Source organism: Octopus bimaculoides, chromosome 5, assembly GCF_046866305.1.
Source record: "Octopus bimaculoides isolate indiv1 chromosome 5, ASM4686630v1, whole genome shotgun sequence".
Classification (NCBI taxonomy): Eukaryota; Metazoa; Mollusca; class Cephalopoda; order Octopoda; family Octopodidae; genus Octopus; species Octopus bimaculoides.
This window is the reverse complement of record NC_142932.1, coordinates 67,602,025-67,623,323: the sequence shown is the minus strand read 5'-3', so window position 1 is coordinate 67,623,323 and position 21,299 is coordinate 67,602,025.

Genomic DNA, 21,299 nt, shown 5'->3' with positions numbered 1-21,299 from the left:
GCATTTCTCCAAGACTGCCATTATTTCTGTGTTACCTTGCCTTTGCACATGTTGAACAGGTGTGCTTTGTTTGTACCCACCAACCTGCTGATACCTGGTGGTGGTGTCTTCTCTTTGAATCTTCTTTGCCACTTCTTAGCCTTTTCCATTTCTGATGTTTTCTTTCTTCCTTTATCCTTTCCTATTCTTGAGTTCCTTCTGTATCCATAGTATATATGTGTAGACAAAATCACAGCTTGTCTGTCTGTATAAGCCAGTGCTGTGTAATACCATAATTGTTTCTAAATTTGGCACTAGGCCAGTAACTATGATAAGTGGGTGTTAGTTGAAATCATTGATCCGGATATTTAACTGGTATTTTATTTTATACACTCCGAACGGTTTAATGGCGAAGTTGAACACTGTAATAGAAATAAGGATTCAGTGAAATAAAACAAAGTTGTCTCCCTTAGCTGCTGTGACCTAGATCTGGCTACATCATTTTATATGAAAAAAGTTATAAAACTTTTCATATAAAATGATGTAGCCAAACAAAAGAGAACGTTTTTTTTATAACGATACTGATTAATGTATGTATTACTATTTCTCACAGGAAAAATTATTATTGGTGGTGTTGGTGATATGGGTAGTGGTGGGTTAGAGACGACAATAAAAAATAAAAATAATAAAAGCTTGTAGTTAGTTGGGTGACAGGTGACCATTATTACTCCAAAAGCTACTCAAACTGCTTTCCAAAATACTACTACTGAATCTTTCCTCTTAATGACTCTTTTAATGTTCACTTTTCTCTATTTTTGTATTTCATTCTGTGCACTGTGCATGTATTTAAGCTACCATTGCTGTCTTTCTATATTTTACTTATATATCTGCTGCTCTTTTTAACCTTTTTCTGATGAGATTTTGTTACATGAGCCATGTATACATTAAGCTCGTTATTATTGTTATTATTTCAGTTGGAAGCTGTAATCATGTAAGGGTGAACAACAGATAAAGGTATTTTTCAAGGTCAAATATGAACATGACAAAACAATATTATTTTAGTGTTACTCTCTGTTCACACTTTTACAAACTTAGCTAACCAACCAACCTTCTTGCTCCTCTGTCCATATTATTATTTCTTACACTTGAGTCAAACTCCAAGGAGACCTGGAGTAGAGAGGGTGGGTCATTGATGAGGTTGCAAATGGTGTTGAAAGGTTTAGCAGACTGATTGATTAATTGAACAATTCATCAAACGATGATAAAACCAGTGTGTGCATTTATTATTGGCATAAAGATCCACTTGAGACACAACAAAATCTGCTTCAGTTCAAAAGTTCACTTCAAGAATCTTGCAAACCAAATACAAAAACTATACATAGACCAGTTGGTGTGTTGTGTTCTTGATGCCTGATGTGTGATACACCATGCACCTGTTCAGGCAATGTCAATTTGAGGGAAGGTCTTCTGCCTCATAAACTCTTTACTTTATTTCCTACATATGTCTATCCTTTTTTTAATGGTACTGCTTTCTGTGTGTGTGTGTGTGTATATATATATATATATATATATATGTGTGTGTGTGTGTGTGTGTGTGTCATACATCTCAAAAATAAGCACATTCTAAAGCATAGAGCAGTAATATATTTATAAATAGTTGAGTCTATGTCTAGTCATAGTGACCAATGATGACAAATGTAACTCTTCACCTCTGAGAGGCAGAAATCTGTTACAGTCATTTGGTCAGCAGGAGGAGGCCGTTTGCTGTTGCAGGGTGTATAATGACTGTTCAGTGTGAGGCTGAGAGAGTCATCTATGAGACTGGTGATACCCAGACCTAGAGACCATAGTAACAGCAGCAATGGATCATCTAACAATGTTGACGGTATTGGCAGCAGTGACAGCAGCAGAAACACCAGCACTGATGCCAATGACTCCAGCACCAGCACTATGGCCAGAGAGGATGACCACGCCAACACCAGCAGCACTAGCAAGGCTACCAGTCCCTCACTCAATGTTACCAACTATGGCACCCTCATTACCATCAGCGACGGTAGTGCCAATGCCATGACCAGGGATGACCACCACAATGACAACAGCCAGCCACAGCAATAACGCTGGACCCACGCCTTGTAATGATAACAGCACCAAAGGCAGCCTCAGCTACACTGGTGGCAACATAAACTTCTCCAAGCCTGGAGCCAACCCAAGTTGCAACAATAATGTGAGCACAACCAATACCCGATATATAGAAATATATTGGGTCAGCCGGGACAGCCTTCAAGCAATGCCTGTACAACCACAGGTCCTCTTTCAAGATTTTTGAAAGATGGTTTATCACATCTCTAGCCAGCTGTGTGTGGTGCCTCAAAGATGAAGGGAGCCCATATGATACCAAGTGGAGGATCTTAGAGTGGCCGGAACCCAACATTCACAGGAGCAAACACTGCAAGCTTCGTATAGCTTAGCAAGCATGGATACTTAAAGACTCCTTGAAACCTGAATCACTGAGCACTCACTAGGAAATTTACAGTCCTTGTATCCATTTCAAATACTGCCTGCTGCAAGCATGGGATTCCCTGTTCTCTGATTAGACCTAGAAGGGTCCTTATGATCCAAAAGCATCTTTGTTTCCCCTCTTTTAGCTCACAAAACACTGGTCTAAGGTAGATAACCCATCCTCACTGATCCCAGATTGTTTATTCAAATAACTGTAACAGATTCCTGCCTCCCAAAGGTGAAGATTTACATTTGTCTCTGGTTTTAGAGTCTGACAAGATGTTCACTACTTTTAAATATATATATATATATATATATATAAATATATCAATCATCATCATCATCTTCGTTTAACATCCTCCTTCCATGCTGGCATGGGTTGAACGGTTTGACAGGAGCTGGCCAGGCAGGAGCCTTCACCATGCTTCTGTGTGTGTTTTGGCATGGTTTTTACGGCTGGATGCCAACCAACCATTCTGTAGAGTGAGCTGATTGCTTCTCATGTGGCACCCACACAGGTGGGGGTCAATTTGTGCGTGGTTTTTACAGCTGGATGGCTTTCCTAAAGCCAACCACTCTACAATGTGTACTGGGTTTTTTTTCTTAGTGTGTGTGACTTTAGCACTCATGAGGTCATCAAAGTAAAGGTTAAGAAAAAACTTTGCATCTGAGTAGGAGTGTATCTGAGAGAGGGTGAGATAGGTTTATGTAAAATGTTGAAGGCTAAAGTACATATACACACACAGGTACATATATATACATACGTATGTGTATGTAAGGGTATACATGCACACACACACACACACACACACACACACATATAAGATAATAAAACAAATGGTTGATACCTTGTAGCTTACTGGTAAAGCATGATCACTTTCTCAGTGTTCATTGGTTAATGAGAGATGAATGACAGACGATAAAAGAGTTTTTATTAATCACTACAATTGTTTCAACTCATCTAGCATCGATCCCTCACTGGTGGGATACTTAACAACTGGTTCAGGAGCATCCGACAGTGCAAATGTGTCTCTTTGGGTGGTAAATAGATATAACTTGTTAAAATAACAGCTCCACAGTGTATCTTCTCAGGTCGCGTAAAAGAAAGCAGCAAATTAATTATCCCAACCATGAGGGATCAATTTTAGATGGGTCAAAACAGTTGTAGTGATTAATAAAAATTCTCATATCTTCCATCTTCTGTCTTTCATTAACCATATATGTGTCTGTGTGTGTACATATATTTATAGAGAGTGAGAAAGTAAAAGGAAAGACAGTGACAGAGAAAGAGAGCAGTGTGACATCTCATTCACCCAAATACTACTACAAAACATCAAACTGAAAAGAGCATTGCTAACTATAGTTTTATTAGAGCAAGCTAAACTAACTATCTAACCATATATTACATTACAAATAAGTCTCTAAAAGTCTATTAAAATGCCAATCTTCATGCATTCAGCTGTGTGCCAGAATTTTAACTTTCATGACAGACATCATGGTGATTAATGATCTTCAGAAGTATAACTAGTCAGGTATGACATGACTCACTTGTAAAACCTGTTCCATAAGTAAGGTGCGTAGGTAATTACTAGATGTCTTTTGTCTATTTATATTCTAGCAATGACAACATTAAAATACAGAACATACAGGGCTGGCCAAAAGTCACCTGACAGTAAATTAAACCCATTTAATTCCAAGATTTATTTATGTTTAACAACCGAATGAATTTAATAAAAGCATCTAAATAATGAAACATCATGAAAATTGTTCAAATTGAAATCCTTCTTGAATGACACACTTTTCTATTTGAGTACAGATAGTATTTATGGAATTTTGATTTGCTGTCAGGTGACTTTTGGTCAACCCTGTATATTTGCATGAGGGATTCACAGAGTGTCTAGTTATGGGGGTGCCATTATATAAGTAATCTAAGGTTTGACAATTCAAATCATCCAGTCAGCATTGGTGTGTTGCATTCCTGATAAATAAACTTAATTTTAGCTTCTTCAGTTCCTTTAGCTGTAAATAGGCACCAGGAGGAGGTACTCCTCTTTATTACAACTACCTGAGTATGGTTCTCATTGTTGCTTTAAACAATAGGTCTCATGGTTTTTGATGACCTTTCCTGTTAATTTCACAGATGTTATACAGTAAGAAACTACACCCCCAAGGCCAGCCTTCCTCTTCAGAACCAGAGAGTACTTCGGTTCTTATTAATTAACCTTTTATAAAGTTACATTGCTCAGATATCTGGCCTAGTGGTACCCCTCCCCCTGCCACATACATTCTGGACCACATTCCAAAGAAGGCATATCCCAATGAATGTCAAGAGCACACCAACAAATTTTAACCTCTGACCCACAGATGTGCATCTTACCTTCCAGGAACCACATTAATCCAGATGGAATACTTAGACCTCTGACTAAATAGAACTCTGGACAAATCAATTAGACCTCTAGGACAAATAGTTAGACATCTGACTAAATAGATAGACCTCTAGACTAAATACAATACAGTAATCATGTCATTTTGAATTCACTTCTAACTGCTATCCACTTTGATTTTCAGCATTTTGATTATCAATAATACACTAGTGTTGATTAAGTTGGTTACAGTCATTTTCCTAAAAATGTCTTCTGCTTAAGGAATAACTCCTTGTAATCTATCACATACAGAAAATGTTATTTAAAAACTTTTGGAGTTACAGGAACATTAAATTAATATCTGGTTTTCTGAAAAATAAAATATGTAAATAAATATTTGTTAAATTAACAAAAATAAGATAAACTAATTTCAATGAAAGTATGAAATTCCACTAAAGATACATTTTATAATTCCTCATTTTAATTGTCATAGTTTTAATTGCCTGCAGGAAGGATATTCCAAGTGGTTGACATTCTGATGAAGAAGGACTTAATCTGGAGTAAGGGTCACAATATGAAAAAGTGAGTGTGATTTGAGAAGGCCTGAGGAGTTTTGTAGAAGTTATGAGAACAGATAGCTCTGAGGAGCAGAGGCCATTGTTGTAGTGATAGAAAAGGTAGAGATGAAATACAGCTCATCTAGGCGCTAGAGAGTGGAATGCCAGTTAGGTGAACCATCTTTGGATGTGGCCAAGAATATTCATGTGTGTGGCAGCAGTACTGTTTCACATGTGAGAGTAGTAGTGAAGGTCTCATCTCAGCTTTGTAATGGATTAGTAGTTGATAGATTATGAAGTACCTTCTGGTCCTGAAGGAGAAAGATCAGTCTTTGTGATGCAGTTTTGACTATATTTGAGGATGTGTTTTACCAGAAAAGAACCTGAATAATAATGAGACATAAGCATTTGAAGTGATCTTGAGTGGGTTTTAATTGTGTTATTTATATTTGGAGAAGATCATTAATGTTTTCTTGATATATGTTGTGTTGAGAGAGACAGTATTGGCATGACATCCCTGGAGGATGTTTCCAATATCTCTGTGTATGAAGTCAGTACAGTGCCTGTGGATGATACTTGTGAATGGAAGGTTAAGGAGGAGTGATGTGTGGTCTCATCTTCATAGAAGAAGGAATTCTTGGAGGAATAACAGAACCAATCATTGCATAACACCAGAATTAATAAAGTGTATATCAGTGAGAGTTCCATGAGTATATGCCATGGATAGTTTGATTCAACAGAAAGCCACTGATCCAAAAGACAATGGAATCCATAAATGGGAAGTTTTACTTGGAGATTTGTGTGCAGCAGACTGTCAAAATGTTTTAGCTGTCATGAATATTGTTTACACCAAATTTTTCAAGGACAAGAACCTATTAATGAGTAACAAAGGTGAATATGTGTCCAGTAGGTTAGACTTTTGAGAAGCAGTATAGGTGGGGGTGGGGCATTAAAGAAGGAGAGATTTGTGTTATCAGGGTGTTGATGGTACAGATCTCAAAATAAATAGAAATTCAATAAGAACAAAAGAAAATAATTTTAAAATACCACAAATTCTAAGATTGTAAATTTTCAAATCCTGGCTAGTACTATGTAGGCCTACATGAATAAGACACCTGTTGATAATTGGAGATCAAAGTGATTAAAATATTGTCTAGATGATGTAAATATTGAAAATTTTTTAATTTGTGAAGTTGAGGTTAATTGTCCAAAAAATTCTAATTGTATTAAAAATTATTCATTTCAGATATTCAACCATTTAAAACAAATTTATTAAACAAGGATTATTAAAATAACTAAAACAATTTTTTGAAGTAAATAAACAATATTTAAGTTACAAAAATCAATATTTTTACCATTATACTTAAAAATTACAGAGAAAATTATTTGACTTTTTTATGTTAATCCAAATACAGATAAATTAAGTATAGAGGAATGACAAGTTTTGATATATTTTCCCAAAATTACAACAAAGAAGTAGAAATGAAGCAAATAATTTGTGAAACAGAAAAAGATTTATATAACAAGAATTAACAATAATTGAAACAAACAGAAACAGTGACTTATAAACAAAGAGATACAAGGGACAAGAAAGGTGAAATGAAATGCTACAAAAAGCAGAAATTTAATACAGTAAGAGATAATATAGCAAAATAATTGGTCTCTTGAAGACACAAGCTTATAAGTACATGTCATAATTACAATTGTTATCTTTTCATGTTTGTTTTTCCATACTGGCTTGGGTTCAACAGATTATCAACGTTCAGGTTGGCTTTTATTTGGAATTACTGTCCTAGATGCATCAGAAGCTACATCTCCCTTCCCTCCGCCTCTCTCTCTCATACATTTTGTTTTTTGGCATGGCTTCTGACCAGATGCTCTTTCTAAGATGAACCATTTCACAGGGTGTACTGGATACATTTTATCATGGCACCTCACCATGAGAGAGATTATCCTGTCTCTAGCAAGACTGAAGAATCCTATCTGTCTTACCATGTCTCTGTTAATTGGTCATGTCCTCAACAAAACTAAATAAAACCACTCCCTTCCATGTGTTGTCTTCAATGCATGTGGCTTTATGCCATAGGGAAGTTAAACTATCAGAAGGTTTATAAAAGTAGTAAAGAAAAGTGGTTGCCTCTATTTTTGTGTATAGGGGTAGTCTGGTATGATAGGAAATTTTGTTGAGAGATAACCCCGAGCCCCTTCTGATACCATACTTTAGTTGATTGGGTTGGCCTAGAGCTAATCAACAACAACAACAAATAAAATATAAGTTCTAAATTCTCATCCTTTTAACCTTTTGTTTGGCACAGTTCATGATTTCCATAAAGTAATTCAAAATAAATAAAAATATCAAACGTCCTCATGAATTTTTAAATTGTTACACATCAAATTTTCTCCCAGCTAACTCAATAACAACAAACACAAAGTGATGACATTGAAGCTTTGGACAATGAATTAGTAATAGTCATAACTAAAACAGCTGAAGACAACAGGGAAAACGTGTGATAGAAATAACAACAAACAACAAACAAATTGTTTCAGGAAACCCTGGCTATGACTGAAAAAGAAAAAAAAAACTGGAAATAAAGTGAACTAGACATAAAATAGAAATAGCAGAACTGTATAAAGAGAAAACAGTGTGATGACATAAAAAACTACATGAACATCTTAGAAACAATAATTCAATAAGGATGGAGTGAACTTAATTTTTCTTAAATCGAAAATAAACCAATTTGATCCAGGGCTGTACTTTGAGTTACTAATATAACTCCATATCTAGATTCCAATCCTTTATCTGTCCCCTGATAAGAGATTGGTACACCCAACTTCCTCTATCTTAGATAAAACTGCATGTATCAGTAACACAATAAGCTAAAATTAGTCAAAAGTATTTAGAGTATCTATAAAATTGGATAAGAAACAATGTGAGCCATAAGAAATAACAACCAAATTTCTCTTAAATCACATATTACAGTTTTAATATAAGAAGGATACATTAGACAATGTAATCCTAGGTTACGAAAAGATGTGATAGTCACAGCCAGAACATCTTTGATCAGAGATTTGCTCCCTCAGAGTAGATCTGGAGTCAACTGGATTTATATGTTGTCAATGTGAGAAAAAAAGAAAAGGTAGTGCCTGTTACATAATTAATGATTTAAAGAAACAAAGACTGATAAATTGCTACGGTCTCCATCTTGTATTTGATTACTAATTATTTTTTTCAATAAAATACTTAAAGAAAACGTGACCATAACTTTTACAGAACTTCCTTCGTTGTTGAAGATAGTACACTTGTGTTCTTGTGATGTCTATTGACAAAGATGGGTTGGATTGTTTTGAGATTGATGAAGAGAAGAGAAATGATGTATGAGGGTTGGTTGAAAAGTTCACTGGCTGACCACGATACTCTCATGGAATGTGAGCAAATGAGGTTCATTTTTCAGCATAGACCTCCTTGGCAGTCTACACTCTTCTTCCATTGGTGTTGCAGTACTTGGATCCAATTAGTAAAGAAACTTTCATTCTATTAGTAAAAAAGTCAACAGCAGATATGACATCATCATCACTGTGACACTGGTTCCCAGCCAAGTGTTATTTCATGTTGGGGAACAAATGATACTCAGATGGGGCCAAATCAGAATAGGGAGTGTGATAAACCAATTCAAGGATACAGTCAAGCACAGTAGCCACTGAAACCAGGGATTTTTGTGCTGGAGCATTTTCCTAATGAAACAAAACCCCTTTCATCAGTTTTCCTGGGTGTTTTATATCTTAATAACCATTTGTAACTGCCTTAGCAAGTTAGCATAGTACTCTCCATTGATAGTGTGGCCCTTTTGAAGATAAACACAATGACTTTTGTCTCCTAATAAACTGAAGCCATCAGCTTCCCTGCTGAAGAAACGACCTTGGCCTTCTTTGGAGCAGGTGTGCAAAATATTCTGAACTCTTTCACAGGATATGCTAATAGTATTGGCTATTTGATTTACAGTGAATTGTCTGTTATCCATCACCAAGTGGTGAACACAATCAATGCTTTCCTCAGTGGTGGCAGTTGCAGGATGTCCAGACCTTGGATCATCTTCAAGACTCTCCCTTTGTCTTCTAAATTCAGCTACCCAATTTTGCACTGTTGATAAAGCTGAAGCATTATCCCTTAATGTAGCAACAATATCAGCATGAATGTCCTTGGAGGCCAGATCCTTTTTCTGCAGATACTTGATAAAACTACCATGCTAAATTTTGTTAATTTTCAAAAGAAGTCACGACTAGTTACATTTGAAGTGTTCTTTGAACAGTCAGATGTCAGTTTACCTGGAAAGAAACTGCCATTATTAATGAGAAGAGAGTTGAAATTAATGCGTGCAAGGTTTCACAGCTCTAGTATTACTCCTTCATAGTCAGCCTATGAACTTTTCAGTCCATGGATGGACTTGTTTCAGAATGTTAATGAGTGAAAGTTTTTCAAGCTAACAGGAAAATTTTGATTTTATGTAAGCTAAAATATTTATGCAAGCAGCAGCTGTTCTGTTTCAGCTAATGCAAACAATATTCTAATACACGTCAAACTGGGTGTGAAACTATGTCAGTGCATAAATAATTTCTAACCTTAGTGAACAAGAGTCTGATCTTTCAGGTGTGGTTTTAGATACTATTAATGCATGTAGTTGCTTTGAAAGATTGTCAGAGACTAGGAGGTCCAGGCTTTGTTTCAATGTTGTAATACTTGCAGGTTATTTGCAAACAAGGGAAGTGTAAATTTGTTGATGTGTTCCATTAATGTGTCTAACAACTGTGACTTGTTGCAGAATGAGGTCACCAATATGCTGTAAAATTATATGGTTTACAATGCTGTCTTCTAATATGCAGTAAAGTTATATGGTTTACAATATCTTCTTACGGGCAGTATAGTCAAATGGGTTACAAATTACATTCTAATAGGTGGTATCCTTATATATGGCTCTCAATGACACCTTCTGATGGGTATTGTTGTTAGATATGTTAAAATTCTATCTTCATCAGAAACTGTTAATTACTGAATTATTTGAACCCATTTTATTTCAGTTTTGGTAACTAATGCCCTGAAGAAAGACAAGAGTTTCACAAGGTTATGTTTTGTCACTCCTTTCTTTGGTTTTGTAAAAATAAATTTGCAAAATAAAGTCAAAGAATAATGTAGGCTAACTTTCATTGGAAGGGAAGCGTAGGTTTATAAACTACAAAGAATCTGGTGCTTAATACAATTAAGGGGACTTTGACTAAATAACCTCTTGTTATAAAGCATTTGAGTTTCTAGGCCCTAATTATAACATTGAAAAACATTTCAGAAGTGACCCTCAGGTTTTGGATATGAAATTTTATCACACTCAAATATCTCAATATATTGACATATTCAAGGTATCTTGACACTTATAGGAGGGTCTATCTTATTTTAGGAATATATTTTTTTAAAGCTTCCAATATGCTGACACATTTATGTCTGTGGCAGGGTGAGGCTCAATGATACATATCATTATGTTGTGGGGTCATCAATGATCAACTGTGATCACTTAAATAGAGGATTTTCTTTTATCAATTCCTGGAACTGGTGTATGTATGTGTGTGTGTGTATTTATGTATGAATGAATGTAGAAGGTTTAGATTTAGATTCAAAAATTGAATATGGTACTTATGTTTAGGCACCAGAATATAGTATGGTATGGTATTATACAAAAACCATTCCAAAAAACGAGGTGATCAAAAATTCAAAATAAGCAACACAGATTTTAAAGATGATTGCAGTACGCACGTTTCATGCTACTCCATTTATTTAAGTAATGCGAGCATTACATTAAATGCAATATGTAGAGCAATCTTCAGCTGCACAAAAATGCAGAAAATTACAGTAGAATAAGACATATTATAATTGTGGCAACATTTCAAATCCAAGTGGGAAGAAGAATACATAAAAATCCACCTTGACATAGCCAAGGCTATCAGGCTAGTAATTGGTTCTAGGCAGAAATTCTAAATGTCTCTGATTTTATTGTCTCTTATCTAGTAGTTATAGTATAAGGGACAATCACTTCTAAGGAAAGGGAAGGTGTAAGCATTATGCATGGACATGGCTATAAAGGATATGGTTATAAAGGTTTCTCTGGTCAGAGTGGCAACACTATTATAGGTTGGGTTTTTTTTACTACTATCAAAATGTTGAGGAATTAAACCCTAAGCATATAGGTCAAACAGGGCTTTTTCTTTAGTCTGAATAGAGCATCAATATTGTTATACAGATATCAATATTAGTTTAAACAATATTTTAATAATAAGAAGTATGTTAACAATAATAAAATGTAATGTAATTAGTTTATACAAAAATCATGAAGTAATGTCAGTATTGAATTCAGAGGCTATAGATAAGGTGTAAAGTCCAAGGATATTATGTATATTGGGCTCAGGAAAAACTATTTTGAATTATTTTTTAAATGATTTAAAAATTTAAGCTGATATATATAATAATACTATTTTGAAGACACATAAAATTCTTCTTCACATTATAAAAATATTTATGTATGTTTACAAGCACATGTCATGGCTATCTCTTTTTTTCTTTATCTTTCATAGTTATTGATGGATTCTGAGGTGACTGACGAGACCAATTCTTGCTCAGAAGTTCCTTCCACAAGTGAGACAGGTGGTTTCTGGATGGAAGGTTCCTTCTTGGTTGTTCTTGTCTATCTTTTTTACACCTCGTTTTTTTGCTTCTTGTTTGGCAGTCCTACTGGTCTCAAAATATTTTAATCTCTCTTTCTGATGATGGATTTCCAGCATTTTTGATCCCGAGCACTTCTCTTCCTGCTCTGTATCAATATTACATTTCTTGAAAGGTGGTAAGCTGCAGAATCATTAGCATGCCAGGCAAAATGCCATCTTTACTTTCTGAGTTCAAATTCTGCTGAGGTTGAGTTTGCCTTTCATCCTTCCAGGGACAATAAAATAAGTACTAGTTGAACACTGGGGTCAATGTAATCAACTAACCACCTCTCCCAAAATTGCTGGCCTTGCACAAAATTTGAAATCAGTATTACATTTCTTGAAGCTGGCTTTCAGAAAATCTTTGAATCGTTTCTTTAACCCTCCTCTTCTTTGTTTTTCCTTCTTTTAGTTGGGAGTAGAGAAGCTACTTTGTATTTTGGGTTGTCTCAAACATTTTTAGAGAACACCAGTTTTCTCTGCTGTGGTCTGTAATTGAGGAAGTGTATATACCTCTTTTGTGTTTCTTTGTTTTCTGATGTCTGTTTTTTTTCCTTATTTTTCCCTCTTTTCCTTTGTAAATTGTTGTTTTTCACTGCATTATTATATTTTTCTGCATTATTATATTTTCCTTATTATATTTGTGGAGGCACAATGGCCCAGTGGTTAGGGCAGCGGACTCATGGTCATGGGATTGCGGTTTCAATTCCCAGATTGGGCATTGTGAGTGTTTATTGAGCGAAAACACCTAAAACTCCACAAAGCTCTGGCAGGGGGTGGAGGTGGCGAACCTTGCTGTACTCTTTCACCACAACTTTCTCTCACTCTTTCTTTCTGTTTCTGTTGTGCCTGTATTTGAAAGGGGCCAGCCTTGTCACAATCTGAGTCACACTGAATTTCCCTGAGAACTATGTTAAGGGTACATTTGTCTGTGGAGTGCTCAACCACTTGCACATTAATTTCACGAGCAGGCTGTTCTGTTGATCGGATCAACTGGAACCCTCATCATCGTAACCGATAGAGTGCCACTAAAATTATATCTTTTCAATTGTGAAGGTGAGCGACTTAGTGGTTAGGGTATTTGGCTCATGATCTGAAGGTCATGAGTTCGATTCCTGCTACTGCATTATGTCCTTGAGCAAGACACTTTCTCAAATGTTGCTCCAGTCCACTCAGCTAGCAAAAATGAGTTGTATCTGATATTCAAAGGTCCAGCCTTGTCACATTCTGCTTCAAACTGAATCTCCTTGAGAACTACGTTAAGGGCACGCATGTCTGTGAAGTGCTCAGCCACTTGCACAATAATTTCATGAGCAGGCTGCTTCATTGATCAGATAAATCAAAACACTAGTCATTGTAACTGGCAGAACACCAGTTAATTTTTCCTCTGCAACTTGTAAGGTGGCATGTTAGCACTGAATTTTCTTTTATAAATTTTTCATTTTTGTTTCAAGAAACTAATGTAGATAAAACGTTTTCAAAAAATTTCTTGGAAGTTATTTTCATGAGGTGCTCTTTTCTGTTTTGACATACAAAACTATATTGTTCATACTTCTTTGATTAGCTTATAATTATTATTTTGGAATTAATTTAAATAAAGGTCTGATGTTTTTGCTTTTCATTTATTATAGACAGTGTAATATGAACGTCAGGATAGGACTACGGCCCATCAGTTCAGAAGTTCCTTCATTTGTTTCTTTCAGGCAGGTAACCACCACCCACTACTTGTCAGGTCTGTCATGATGTCATCATATTTACTGCTAGCAACATGAAATAAAGAGTTTTGCTCAAGAACACAATGCATCACATGGTCCAGGAATCAAAACCACAATCTTACGAGCATGAGTCCAATACCCAAATTACTATGCCACACACTTTCACTACAGACAGTGGAGATGAAAAATAAATATGTTTCCTCATTTAATGATATAAATCAAATCTTTTTAATTAAAATTACTTCTTTTTTGGGACACGAAAATAAAATAAAAGCCAGTGAAAATTATTTCCAACTCACAACAAAAAGGTTGGGTGGTATTTCAAGAATTTAAGATTTCATTTCATGAAATGAAATTACTGTATTTACTGGCACATAAGATGCACCCTGATTTTACAAATCTATATATTTGAAAAACCAACATAGTATGTTTCATCATACACTTATGAAAGATATTTTAAAGTGGTTTTGTAGGGGGAATGTTTGATTCTGTGCATATAAAAAACAAAATTGTTACAATATACTGGAATAAACTATGGGAGCATCAATTTATCACAACTAAACTGAAATGGTTGGTCAGAAGCCATAGACCTTGTAGTCCAATCCAACTTTAACCTCTTGCAGATCACTTGTAACAATTGTTATATCTTGGTCAAGGGAATTGCCATACAAGATGTAAAACTTGTATTTTGGGCCGTGATGTTTTATGTTACTGCAGCAGAATGATTCACTACCACCATGATTTTGTTGTCATCCACTCACTGCTAATAGTTAACAAACGGATGAATATTTGACTTTCTTTTCATTTTTCTAGGAAAATAGAATTCATTTAGATAATAAACAAATTTTCTTAAAGCTAACACATACATTCAATAATGTAAGTTATGAAAAGTAGTCAGTACAATAATGTGATCTAACAGGGCATTTTCTTTCCAAAGTTGAAAGATGAATGGTCAGCTAAGTAACAAGGTCCTTATACCAGACATTATCACAGGTTTGGCTAATGTTAACTCTAACAAAGTTTCATGTGGGAGCACTACTGGGTGACACAGGAGAGCAGTTCTGTAGCAGATCAGTGTGTACAAAAGATGCACTGGTGGTCAATTAGGTGGGAGAGAAGGACTTAAGATGTTGGAAAAGCTGGTTGTTGACAACTGATACCATCACTCTCCAGATGTTTGAGGTAACAATAAGATACATATTGTAGCTTGCTTCCAAAGATCATGATAGATCCCTGAATGGAGAGAGAGAGAGAGAAAAGAGTTTTGTATGGATAAAGGATAGAGCTGGAGTGTAGAGTTTGTGGGGTAATTGAAAATACATTGTCAAAGGCAAAATGGGTGCCCAGAATTAGACCGGCTTGGAGGAGAAGGGTGTGGAAGCTTAAAGACCCTGCAAATGGACAGAGACTTAGAGACAAGTTACTTGAAGCATTTAACGAAATAGAAGGGGATATAGCATCATACAACGTGGAAGACAATTGGAGATTTCTGCGGGACAACCTGTTGAAAGCCACCGACCAGATTTGTGGGTGGTGTAAGGTCCCCTCCCGACCCAGAGTTACGTGGTGGTGGAACAAGGAGGTAGACAGGGCTATTAGACAAAAGAAACAGGCTTGGAAGGACTGGAAGAACGGTGGTAGCAGGGAATTGTACCAATGTGCCAGAAGGGAGGCTAGGCGACAGGTTTATTTAGCCAGAGGGGAAGCAGATAAGAAAAGATTTGCCAATGTTCTGCGCCGTGAGGACCAAAGACTCGAGGTATTTCGTGTTGCAAGACAGTGCAGGAGAGAGAATAGTGATGTTGTAGGAGAGAAATGTGTTCGCATGGATGATGGTACACTTGCACTAAATGAGGATGCAAAGAAAGAGGTCTGGAGATGCCACTACGATAGATTGCTTAATAAAGAGAATGAATGGGAGGAAGAGAGCCTGCCGTATGTCGACCCAATAGAGGGACCAGCTATCCGAGTTGATAGTACCAGGGTAGATAAAGCAATTAAGAGTATGAAGACCGGGAAAGCCCCCGGCCCATCAGGAATCACTGCAGAGATGCTCAAAATATCTGGCAGTGTTGGCTATAGCCTAGTCACCCGTATTACAAACCAGGTGATACACGATGGAGTCATACCCAATGACTGGTGTAGCAGCATCATAGTCAACTGCTACAAAGGTAAAGGTGACGCTTTAGATACAAATAATTACAGAGGCATCAAGCTGTTAGATCAGGTTATGAAAGTTACAGAGAGGGTCATAGCCCAACTAATTAGGGAGCGAATCAATTTAGATGAGATGCAGTTTGGGTTCGTGCCAGGTAAAAGCACTACTGATGCCTTATTTCTAGTGAGACAGCTGCAGGAGAAATACCTAGCTAAGGATAAACCTCTGTACCTGGCTTTCGTTGACATGGAGAAAGCCTTTGACAGGGTCCCCCGATCCCTTATCTGGTGGTCAATGAGGAAACTTGGGATAGAAGAATGGTTAGTGAGAGCTGTGCGAGCCATGTACAGAGATGCTGCCAGTAAGGTGAGGGTTGGAAATGAGTACAGCAATGAATTCCGGGTAGAGGTAGGGGTCCACCAAGGTTCCGTCCTCAGCCCCCTCTTATTTATCATAGTCCTCCAGGCAATCACAGAGGAGTTCAAGACAGGTTGCCCCTGGGAGCTCCTCTATGCTGATGACCTTGCACTAATTGCGGAGTCACTATCAGAACTAGAGAAGTTTCAGGTGTGGAAGCAAGGTCTAGAATTGAAGGGCCTTAGAGTCAACCTAGCTAAAACCAAAATCCTAATAAGTAGGAAGGTAGATAAAACACAAACCCCTTCAGGTAGATGGCCCTGCTCAGTATGTAGAAAAGGAGTAGGTAGTAACTCTATAAGATGTACCCGGTGTAAGCTATGGACACATAAGAGGTGCAGCAACATCAAAGGCAGGTTAACTAGGAAGTTAGTTTTTGTTTGTGGCAGATGTTCAGGTGCAATAAAGACTGTAAACAAACAGGAAACAACTTCTGTCTCATTCCAGGGTGAAAAACTAGAGGTAGTCGATAGCTTCCGCTATCTGGGCGACCAAGTTAGTAGTGTGGGTGGGTGCGCTGAAAGTGTAGCTGCTAGAATAAGAATAGCCTGGGCAAAGTTTAGAGAGCTCTTACCCCTGCTGGCGACAAAGGGACTCTCACTCAGAGTAAAAGGCAGACTGTATGACGCATGCATACGAACAGCCATGCTACATGGCAGTGAAACATGGGCTGTAACTGCTGAGGACATACGTAAGCTCGCAAGGAATGAAGCCAGTATGCTCCGTTGGATGTGTAATGTCAATGTGAATACCCGTCAGTGTGTAAATATCTTGAGAGAAAAGCTGAACATTAGAAGCATCAGTTGTGGTGTGCAAGAGAGACGATTGCGCTGGTATGGACATGTGGTGAGAATGGATGAGGATAGCTGCGTGAAAAAGTGCCACACCCTAACAGTTGAGGGAACCCGTGGAAGAGGTAGGCCCAGGAAGACCTGGCGTGAGGTGGTGAGGCAAGACCTTCGTACATTGGGCCTCACCGAGGCGATGACTACTGACCGAGACCTTTGGAAATGTGCTGTGCGTGAGAAGACCCGGCAAGCCAAGTAAGATCGTTGCCAGTGCCCCTGGACTGGCTCTTGTGCGGGTGGCACATGAGATGCACCATTTTGAGCGTGGCTGTTGCCAGTACCGCCTGACTGGCTCCCGTAGGATTTTCGAGTGAGATCGTTGCCAGTGCCCCTGTACTGGCTTGTGCGGGTGGCACATAAAAGACACCATTTCGAGCGTGGTCGTTTTCGTGCGGGTGACACGTAAAAGCACCCACTACACTCTCTGAGTGGTTGGCGTTAGGAAGGGTATCCAGCTGTAGAAACTCTGCCAAATTAGATTGGAGCCTGGTGTTACCATCCGGTTTCACCAGTCCTCAGTCAAATCGTCCAACCCATGCTAGCATGGAAAGCGGACGTTAAACGATGATGATGATGATGATGATGATAGCCATTAGTCTCTTGTGAACAGAAGTGTTTGGTGTGTATGTTTGGGTTGGAAAAGGCAAGTATGCCAAGTGTGAACATTTTAGAGTTAACTTTCCCGAAAAAAATACTGCTTATGGATCCATCTTACCAAGTAGTTGCATAAGATGAATTTTAAAGTTTTTGGGAGGTCTTCTCTGCAAGAGTTCAAAATATTTCAGAAATCATTTTTCACATACAATATCAACAACAGGTAAAAATTCAGAATGGAGTGCATAATATACAACTTAAATGTTACCATGTTGCTTGTTCTAGATATAACAAAATGTTACATATGTAGTTTTCTTTGTGACTGCTGAGGACATGTGTAGGCTTGAAAGAAATGAAGCTAGTATACTCTGCTGGATGTGTAATGTCAGTTTGCATACATGACAGAGTTTAAATGCCCTGAGAGAAAAGTTAGACATAAGAAGCATGAAGATATGGGATGAGGTGATGAAGCAGGACCTTTGAACACTGGGTCTCACAGAGGCAATGACAAACGACCAAGACCTTTGGAGATATGCCATGCTTGAGAAGACTTGGCAAGCCAAGTGAGATCGTAGTCATGGCTGATGCTAGTGTTGCATAACTGGCCCATTTAAAAGTACCCTTCAATCATTGGGAAATATGCCCTGCTTGTGAAGACTTATTGAACCAAGTGAAATCATAGTCATGGCCGATGACACCCATGCCAGTGGCACATAAAAAGCACCTTTCAAGTGTGGCCGATGCCAGTACCGCCTGACTGGCTCCTGTGTTAGTGGCACATAAAAGCACCCACTACACTCTCAGAGTGGTTGGCATTAGGAAATGTATCCAGCTGGAGAAACCATGCCAAATCAAATTGGAGCCTGGTGCAGTCTCCCAGTTTGCCAGTTCTCAGTCAAACCATCCAACCCATGCCAGCATGGAAGGCAGAAATTAAACAGCAATGATGATGATGATGGGAAGTATACATACCTTAGATGGCCTCTTACCAATAATTGGTTACATCACATCTTCACTAAATCACCATCATGTTTATCATTTAACAGTGCAAATTAATCCTATCATTTATTTCCAATTCACTATATAACTTCTAACAATTTATTTATTACCAAATGATATCAACAAATTAAATAATATTGGAATAAACAGTTAGTGAAGGTCACTTTGAAGAAATGTGCAACTTTTATCATAATTTGATCAAGTTTGCTAATTCTATAATTTTTTCAATACTTGTTTTGTTTAGATGTTCATCATTGTCATTTAACAGCCTCTTTATCATGTTTATATGGGATAGATGGAATTTGTTGAGGCAGATTTTCTACAGATGGATACCTTCCTGTCATTAACCTTCAGTTATTGTCAAGCAAGGAACTATTTTCTCATTAGACAAGTTTTTCATGGAAGACTCCTATTATGATGATGCTCATTTACAACTATCATGCGATGTCTAGACAAGGGTACACAAACACATATACAAATAAATAATTCACTTCTTTTAGTTTCTGTCTACAAAATCCACTCACAAGTCTCTGGTTAATCTGGGGCCATAGTAGAAGGCTCTTGTGGTACTGAATCCAAGACCACATGGTTGGAAGGCAGGCTTCTTTATCACACAATCATGCCTGCACTTATGTTCTAGATTTTAAATGATAGAACAATAAACCAGCTTTATTCAACTTCATGTCATTAAGAAAGTAATGTAATCAGGACTCAGGATTCTGGGTTTCACAGTTAAGATGACAAAACATTACATAATGGGTTAACTTGTGTGACAGACATGTCCAACACATATCAACATGCAGCATGAACAATAAAACAGGCTTAAGGTTGATTCCTAATTTATAAAACACATTGCATTGAATAGATTACTTTGATGCTTGTAAATTTAACATTAAGCTTAATCGTCAAAGTCATGAAAAAATTAGATAAATCTTACAATCAACAAAATCATACAATGTTAAATTGATTGTACCTTTTCTTTCCCCCACTCTGGTATATGTTAGATCATATATATATATCATCATCATTGTTTGACATCCACCTTCCATCCTGGCATGGGGTGGATGATCTGACAGGAGCTGACTAGGTAGAAGACTGCACCAGGCTTTTGTCTGTTTTGGCACGGTTTTTATGGCTGGATGCCCTTTCAAATGGTTTTTATAGCTGGATGCCCTTTCAAATGCCAACCACTTTACAATGTGGACTGGATGCATTTTATGTGGCACCAGCACAATCACCAAGTAACTAAGAACCTTTGAGAGAAGAGGGGTCATTGGAAGAGATGATCTTGTGTCAGATGATGAAAAATTAGAAGAGTGTCACACAGAGAGAGAGAGAGAGAGAGAGAAAATGAGGACAGAAACAGGTGTAGAGCTGTAAAGTAGACACATGATTACCCAGCCAGAGGAAAGAGCAAGAAAAAGAGTGTGAAAGACAGCAAGAGTGCAAGAGAGAGCTGGTGGCCAAGTGCCAGGGCATACTCACTAGGAACAGAGATCAGAACATAGATGAGATGGTAGAGTAAAGAAAGAGTAAGATAAATGGTGGAAAGTGCCAAGGCATACCTTCAAGGTATGGAGATAATAATATAAATGGCAGGATATTGCCAAAGAAACATTATTAGGGAGTGGGGATGGAGAATGCAGTGACTGGTGAAAACCTAGGTATATAGAGAGGGTGAGGGACAACAGGTAAGCAATGATACAGTGAACAGGGCTGTGAGGACAGGATTGAGGAGTGGGAGATAATCAAAGTGTATGAAAGAGGAAATGCAGTTCAGTTTGTGTGAAAAGTTTTATTGTTATGTGTGGGTAGGACACACTGCTTCTAGAACTCAGTATAACTGATGTGGGTGGGTCTTCTCAAGAACCCCTTATTGCCAGACATCTCAGTCCATTGTCATTTCCTGTGAGCCCCAACATCCTGAAATTGGTCCTCACCACTTCATCTCATGACTTCCTGGGTCTCTCTCTTCCACAAATACCATCCACTTACAGTGACTGGCGCTTCTTTGTACAGCTGTCTTCTTTAATAAGCACCAAGTCCAAAGCAACGTAGTCTTCTCTCTCGCATGCTACTTCTGATTCCTCTAGTATCCAACTTTTCTCTCAATACATTTGTGCTTTGTTGTAAATGTTTTACATCCATTGTCAAACATGGTGCTGTACATCCAGCGGAATATACTGCCTTCATTTCTCTGTAGTCTAAGCAGATCTTCTGCATTCAGAGCCCATGTATCATTACCATGAAGTATAACTGTTCATTCACAAGCACCATACAATCTATCTTTCATTCTGAGAAAGAGTACTTTGCCAACAGAGGTAATAGCTCTCTGAACTTCTTTCATCCTATTCTTATTCTGGAAACAATACTTTTAGAGCATCCTCCACCATTGCTAATTTGGTCACTTAGGTAACAGAAACTATCTA